General features: G+C 37.2%; 2 non-coding genes across 2 annotated transcripts; both read right to left on the bottom strand.

Moving 5' to 3' along the window:
• Positions 1-2,645: 2,645 nt before the first annotated feature.
• Positions 2,646-2,740, bottom strand: LOC149832714 (small nucleolar RNA Z103). Its single transcript, XR_016433523.1, has one exon. It is a non-coding gene; the product is annotated as a small nucleolar RNA Z103 (small nucleolar RNA).
• A 113-nt stretch (positions 2,741-2,853) lies between these two features.
• LOC149832713 (small nucleolar RNA Z103) lies at positions 2,854-2,957 on the bottom strand. Its single transcript, XR_016433521.1, has one exon. It is a non-coding gene; the product is annotated as a small nucleolar RNA Z103 (small nucleolar RNA).
• Between the last annotated feature and the right edge of the window lie 5,224 nt (positions 2,958-8,181).

The following is an 8,181-nucleotide window of genomic DNA, read 5'->3' as shown; positions in this document are numbered from 1 at the left end:
GGCATCAGAAACGGTTGAACCTCGTACCGACAGGCGAGTCTCATTCTTCAGAATTTTCCTACATTTTAAAATGGATGCTAGTTATTTTCAAAAACTTTTTCAAAATATCAGTTTGACTTGTAAAAGTAAGCAATGATAACAAGGACCCATAGTCCATCATTAGGAGAGCTTATAGATCCGACCACATGGCTGAGGATCAACAAATTATCTGTGTCCTGAGAAAGTGTTTCATTCAAAATGAATATACTCTTGCCTCCTGGATCGCGGGACCTGATGTAAGAGCAAACTAGTTTGAAATCAAGGTGAGTGTCATACAGATGCTACCATCTTTCTACGGTCTTAGCAATGAGGATTCCTACCGTCATCTCGACGAGTTTCTAGAGATTTGATCTACTGTGCGGATCAATAATTTTGAAGATGATGCGTTGATATTAACTCTTTTCTCATTTTTCCTTAAAAATAAAGTTGAGCACTGGCTGAAGTCTTTGGATACGGTTTATATTATCACTTGGGACCGAATGTAGAAAAAAAATTTTAAAAATATTTCTCAATTAGTAAGACGAACCAATTTCATAAGGTTATCACTAGTTTTATGCAAATTGAGGGAGAACAGTTTCGTGAAACTTGAGAGATGATAAAAGGTCTTCTCCAAAAATGTCTCCAACACCAAGTGCCCTGTTAGCAACTGGTGCAATACTTGTACGATGACCTAACTGAAAAAAGATAAGTAAATGGTTGATTCTTTGTGTGAAAACATGTTCATATTTAAGAGTGATGATGAAACATGAGCCATATTCGAAACATTGAGTGAAAACTCTATGCCTTATCTTCAAGATTTGATAGGACTTGGGACCGAATGTAGAAAAAAATTGAAAAAATATTTCTCAATTAGTAAAACGAACCAATTTCATAAGGTTATCACTAGTTTTATGCAAATTGAGGGAGAACAGTTTCATGAAACTTGAGAGATGATAAAAGGTCTTCTTCAAAAATGTCTCCAACACCAAGCGCCCCGTTAGCAACTGGTGCAATACTTGTATGATGACCTAACTGAAAAAAGATAAGTAAATGGTTGATTCTTTGTGTGAAAACACGTTCATGTTTAAGAGTGATGATGAAACATGGGCTATATTCGAAACATTGAGTGAAAACTCTATGCCTTATCTTCAAGATTTGATAGGACTTGGGACCGAATGCAAAAAAAAATTAAAAAAATATTTCTCAATTAGTAAGACGAATCAATTTCATAAGGTTATCACTAGTTTTATGCAAATTGAGGAAGAACAGTTTCATGAAACTTGAGAGATTATAAAAGGTCTTCTCCAAAAATGTCTCCAACACCAAGTGCCCTGTTAGCAACTAGTGCAATACTTGTACAATGACCTAACTGAAAAAAAGATAAGTAAATGATTGATTCTTTGTGTGAAAACACATTCATGTTTAAGAGTGATAATGAAACATGGGTCATATTCGAAACATTGAGTGAAAACTCTATGCCTTATCTTCAAGATTTGATAGGACCACCTTTGTTCCTAATGATCCTAAAAAAAGAATGATTTTTTAAGTTGGGTTCAATTAAGAATTGCAAATCAAACTGGACCAGTCGGCTAAAAAAATAGATCAACTGCTATCTAATCCAACTTCAATAAATCAAATGAGTAAAGTATGTGAATTATGTAATAACCCTTCACATTGTGTTTTTGATTGTCCGACCGAACCACTTTATCCTGAGTTTGTTCAAGAGCAAATGAATTTTATCTAAGATTTCGCCAAACCGGTACACAATCCTTATACACCTACCTATAATTCTAGTTGGTGCCTCAACTTTGTGTGAAGAAATTCACAAGACCCACCTCTTATATCTTCTCATACGTAGGTCAGACCGAGTAACTTTGTTTCTTTCAAATATATTCAGTTTTCTTCTTAAGAACCCACATCGAGTCAATCATTTTAAGAGAAACTCTTCAAGGCCTTCTCTGATATAAAGTTCAACATAACTCTCACACACAATGAATAGCGAAGCTAGAGACTCAAACACCACAAGCCTTTTTAGTCAGTTTATCATCAACTAGAGGGGCAAGAAACCCATGCATTTTGGCATACTCACTACTAACTCACGAGCAAGTTAAGCTACTACCCTTAAGAGTGGAAAGAAATTTCATGACGTCAGAGAGTATAAGAGTTTCAAAAGTACAAGAGTGATCAGTGGATCTGCATAGATTTACCACAAGAAAGTGAGAGTGACAAACAGAGAACCAAAATATAAGTTCACGTAAAACAAAATTTCTTAAAGACAGAAAAAAATCAAGATATCTTAACTGATTAGGTGAGCTGAATGTTTAGGCATCAAGCTCCAGTATCACAGAAAATCGATGGCCTCTTGTGTCATAGAAAATTTGCTCTATCTTAAGGCCAGTGTAAATATATTATCAAGTTTTCTTTAAAATCCCCGTCAACCATCCTTAGGTTGGCCGACAAGTCTACCAAAATTCTAATTCTACGATACCTTAAAAAAAAAACTCATCAATTTTGAAAAAAAAAACTAAAACTACAATAAAAAGACACGAAGACTACACCAAAAACAGAATAAAAGTGACGGCGAAGAGAAAAAAAAAAGCTAAAAAACAGACTGTTATGGGTTGGAGGTGGATCAGAGACCTGGCTTATATCTCCCGAAGGAGACGTGATAGCACTGTTTGAATCATTGTCGATCATTTGGGGAAAGTCTCATCATTTCCAACCACACACCCAAGTCATCTTTTTTACCGCAATAATCCCAACAACAAAACAAAATTACAAAAAAAGAAAGGAAAAGGAAGATTTAGAAAAACAAAGCCGATCTGATTGACGATGATGGATCAGAAATCTGGCTTGGTTACCCCCTCAAGGAGAGAGACAAAAAAAAAGCTCAATATAATCTCAGTCGATCATCTGGTGGAAATAATCGTCATCTACACCGTCGGATTCACAATCAAAGCGCCGAACGATTCAAAAAATATATTTAAAAAAAGGAGCTAGAAGATCTTTCTTCCGTAAACGATTTCGTGCTCACAAAAGGGAGAGAAGAAAAATTGGGGTTCCAACCGGAAAAGTGACTCTGGCGTCGCCTCATACGCAGCATCCACCGAGATCGACGAAGGCCCGTAATCAGTATTCGACGCACCCAATAAAACCCATCTTCACGAAGAAAGAATGAAAGAACGAAATCTAAAGCAACCCACGCCCAGAAACCCTAGATTGCGGAAAAGAGACCAGAATGATGGGACCGTTAGGAGACAAGAGAGGGGAGAAAGCCCCCACACCGAGAGAATGAAACCCTAGAAAATCAGATCCAACGAACCCTATGGTAGCAAAGGATGAAGGAGAGAAGCTTTAGAAAAGCATCGACCCGCCTCAAAAACCCTAAACCCTAAGAGAAGGAAAGAGAGAAGTAGGAGAGACTGGGACGGACGACTTCTTAAATAGATTCGCTCGCGGAAACCCTAAGAGTTCCGGTACGAGCTTCTGACGGATGTAATAGTGCCACTTGGCAAAATCGGTGGGCTTGGAATACTTTTCGCGTTCTTTCCTTCGGATGCGCAGCCCCTGCTTAAAGCCGTCAGATATTAAAGATCAAGGGCTATTCTTAGTCGAATTCTTTTTAGTAAAGTTCTGCTTGCGTGTCCCACTGAGTCTGCCACGTCCATCAGTAGGCTGAGATGTTGACCGACGTGCCTCAAAAGGATCCAATCATATTTTACCACAAAAAAATCGGTGCCTTTGGTACCTACAAAATATTTGGTAATTAAAATGCATACCTTATTTGTTTTATGGTTAACTAAAAGCTTAGTTCTTAAGTTTGAGTTTTTTGTTTTTAAAATTCATTATTTTACTCTAACAAAACCCAATATTAACCTTATGTATATATAAACAGAGAGAGCTTAATGAGGGTAAAATGTGCAAAAAAAGTATTTGATAAGGGGGTAAAACCGGTTAGTTTTTATTGTCTAACTATATATATATATAGTGTCGATGCCAAATATCATTTTGCATGTCAGTTTACATATGATATTTTGGCCATGAATACTACAAATTCCATCATTACAAGCACATTCTAAGAAATTTTGAGAACCTGACATGAAATTGTCGTCTTATAAAACTTTTCCTTCAACTGCAATGACATTCTACGATCGTACAACACTCCAGTTGCATTTTTCTATTTCATCCACCAACCTTTATCCTATGATTTACATCTTCATCAATTTCTTCATATTTTTGAATAATAGATCCCAAATATTTGTTGAGGTCCAGATAAAAATTCTCATAATTTTAGATATCACTTATGATTTATTGCCGTATATTTACTCATTTCACCATTTTTTTTCACCGGCCAGAACTATACGAAGCGTTTGGCCTAACGGTCATTGAAGCAATGACTTGTGGACTACACACATTTGCAACGAACCAAGGTGGACCAGCTAAGATCATTGTAGATGGAGTTTCAGGTTTTCATATTGAACCAAACGATGGAGATGAGTCTACCGCCAAAATTGCTGATTTCTTTGAGAAATGCAATCATGACAGCCAATACTGGACAAGATTCTCTACTGCAGGACTCCAAAGAATATATGAATGGTAATTATTAATTATGATTAAAAGCAAAAACAAAATTCTGGTTCAGCTTGGCCTCATGAGGCTGATGCTTAGCATCTGATATGCACTTGCAGCATGCTCAAGTCAAGTCCGCATTACTTTGCTCAGTGCTGGTTGTGCCCCATAAAATGTCCCATATTGTTGAGTCTATGCAATTTTGCCACTGGATCACTGTCAAACTGGGCCAAGTCGTCTGGGTATGGGCTCATTGACTATATTTTTTGAGTTATGGCAGCAGGAGCTATGTTGAGCTGCATTGAGCCATGCAACCAACCCATTATCCACACCACCCATTATTCATATCACGGATGTATGCTGCATGCAGACGCACACTCATGCAGCGTGTGCTGTTAAGATTCTGGTGGTTTAAGGACTTGATTACCTGTGCCTTAATCACCTTAGAACTTGTAGTTGGTTAAACACCTATAACATTTAGTATCAGAGCAACTATTTCAATTCCCAAAAGGGTGACTTAGGAAAAGTGAGAGACACCAAAGATGGAAAAGACTACTAGAGTTAAGGGCAAAGTGAAAGCCATTGTAAGTTGGTAGTTTCTCAAGATCCTGGTGGTTTAAGGACTTGACTTTACATACCTTAATCACCTTAGGGAACTTTCGGTATATTGGTTAAATACTTAGCAGTGAACACATGCATATTTGGAATTTCATTAGTGGTGCCATGCCCAGAAATAAATTCCTATGAGGAAAGTTCTATACATAGTGATTTATTTACCATTCACACAAAGAGTAAAAATCTATCTTTGAATCTGAATAGTTTTCAAAAACCAAGCTGCAAAAAGTGGTCATGCAGGTGAGCTCCCGGAACTCGGAGAGTTCTTGGTTTCTCGAGCTCAAGTAGGAGCACCATGCCTCAGTTTCCATATAGGTTGATGGACCATTTTCTTGTTAGCAGTTATACATGGAAGATTTATGCAAGCAAGGTTGTCGACATGGGCTCAATCTACAACTTTTGGAGGCAACTCAACAGTGAAAGCAAGCGAGAGAAGCAAAGATATCTACAGATGTTTTACAACCTTCAATTCAGAACCTTAGTAAGCATTGATGAACAAAGCTCTTCTTCTTTTTTATGACAAAGTTTCCCTCAGAAGCGGGTAATCTGCGGGTGGGGACACCGACACCCAAAGCCCTTACAGAAACTGATGACTGTTTCATTTGTAAATTAATACACACACACAACCTTGATACAGAAACTAATGAACCTTTTGTTTTTGTTCGGATTAACGGATACAAACCACTGTTATGATTCGGATGATGGTTATCACTTAGAGGTGCAAGACTCACTGAGGCCCTGTTTCAGTGTCTGCAATGCAAAACTCGAGAAATACTCCGTCTGCCCACCAGGGAAAGTGGCTGCTTTTAAAAGCAAAAGATGAAAAGTAGACAAGATTTACGTGGTTCGGATTTATGAGATAAATCCTACATCCACGAGGGTAAACTCTCTCTCATTCTCTCTATATTATTCCAAAACAGAAAGCAGACATACATACACAAGTGGCGCCAACAATTTTTGAAAAAGATGCCAATCATAAAGGATCAGATTACACTTCGATGAGTTCCATAATTTTAGCAGACGTAACTGCATTTCCCTCATTTGCTGTTTTTGCATTGTAGGCAGTGTGATCTGACCCACTTTTATCTCCTGCATTTGAGTGATCTTCAACGTTATCATGATCTTCTGCAAATGACGTACCATCATTTCCTATATGGTAAGTAGATTTGTTATTACTCTCCCTCAAATTGAGGCGACTACATTGACCCAGTTTGCTTCTCAAAGCATGAAAGTGAGTATTGCCCAACGGTTTAGTAAGAATGACACCAATCTGTTTTTCATGTGATTAAGCTGCCTTGAGCTACCATTTCTCTAACATAGTGAAATTCGATCTAAATATACTTTGATCTGTTTTTGAAAAACTGGGTTAATTTAGGGCACTGATATTATCACAATGTAAGATGGGTGATTTTAAAACTGGAACGCCAATCTCCTTCAATATACACAGAAGCCATGTAAGTTCAGCAACTGGCCCGATATTCAACCTCAACACTGGATTTAGCCACGATGCTTTGTTTTTAGCACTCCATGAAATATAGTTACTCCCTAAGAAAGTGTTGTATCCTGTGGTTGATCGGCTGGTATTGGGGCACCCTGCCCAATCTGCATCACAAAAAGCATATAGATCTAACGTACTCTGAGAGATTAATCTCATTCCATGATCAATAGACCATTTGACATATCTAAGGATACACTTAACTTCTTGGAAATTTTCAACAGTAGTATTAGACATGAACTGGCTCACATAATTTAGGGCGAAGCATATTTCTGGTTTTGTTATACTGAGATACTGCAAGGATTCTACAAGACTTCGATACAAAGTAGGATCTTCAAAGTGAGTCATTTTCTCGATACTAATTATTAATAACCATAGGTGTGTTCATGGGCTTACAATTCAACATTCTTGCTCGCTCAAAAATTTTTTTAGCATACTTAGTTTGGCATAAAAACATTCCTGTATTGTTGTAAATAACTTTGATACTTAAGAAATAATGTAATTTCTCAAGATCTTTGACAGGAAATTCGTTCTTTAAATCCTCAACAAAATCATTTAAGAGGGCTTGATGGTTTTCGATGAGAATCATGTCATCAACATAGTTCATTAAGATTAGAACATTGTTTCGAGTCCACTAGACAAACATAGAAAGTTCTGCGATGCAACTTGAAAACCAATATTCAAAAAGGAAAATGCTTAACCTTTCAAACTATACACAAGAAGCCTGCTTTAGGCCGTAAAGGGCTTTGTTGAGTTGGCAAACATGTTTGGGAAATCTTTTATTTTCGAAACCTGAAGGTTGTTTCATAAATTCTGTTTCATTTAGGAATCCATGAACAAAAGCATTATTCACATCTAATTGCCGAATATCCCACCTTTTAATTGTAGCCATTGTAAGTACCATGTGAATACTTGCTGGTCGAATTACAGGAGAGAAAGTTTTATGAAAATCAATACTTTAAACCAGGTTAAATCCACGCGCAATAAGCCTAGCTTTGAGTCTATCCAATTGCCTATTTAGTTCGGTTTTAAACACCCATTTTGAACTAACAATGTTCATGGTTGGTTTTCATTCTACTAATTTCGAAGTTTTATTCTCAGCCAAAGTAGCCATTTCCTCATCCATCGCAAGCTTCCATCCATGATTATTTAAAGCTTCCTTAATGGATCTTGGTTCTCTTGGAATAGTGTTATATAAAACATGAAGGTTACGGTATTTTGGGTTTGGTTTGTATATACCTGCCATGTTATGAGTTACCATGGTTCGAGTGTCATTACTTGAAGGGCAGCATCAAACTTGTCTTCTTGTAACAAGTCTGCAGTACAATGTGTTTGATTTTGTTCTGACTGGATTATGTCACTTCCTCTACTTGGAAAAGGATGATCATCCTGTTGTTGCACATCGTGACGCGTAACTTGAATAACGTCATCTTGATGATGTGTTCCTTGATGAGACTCGTCATTAGATCTTTGATTTTCAACTT

This window comes from Nuphar pumila, chromosome 7, assembly GCF_984573655.1.
Source record: "Nuphar pumila chromosome 7, dmNupPumi1.hap1.1, whole genome shotgun sequence".
Classification (NCBI taxonomy): domain Eukaryota; kingdom Viridiplantae; phylum Streptophyta; class Magnoliopsida; order Nymphaeales; family Nymphaeaceae; genus Nuphar; species Nuphar pumila.
Note: the sequence above shows the minus strand (reverse complement) of the source record. Positions and strands in the feature narration are given on the sequence as shown.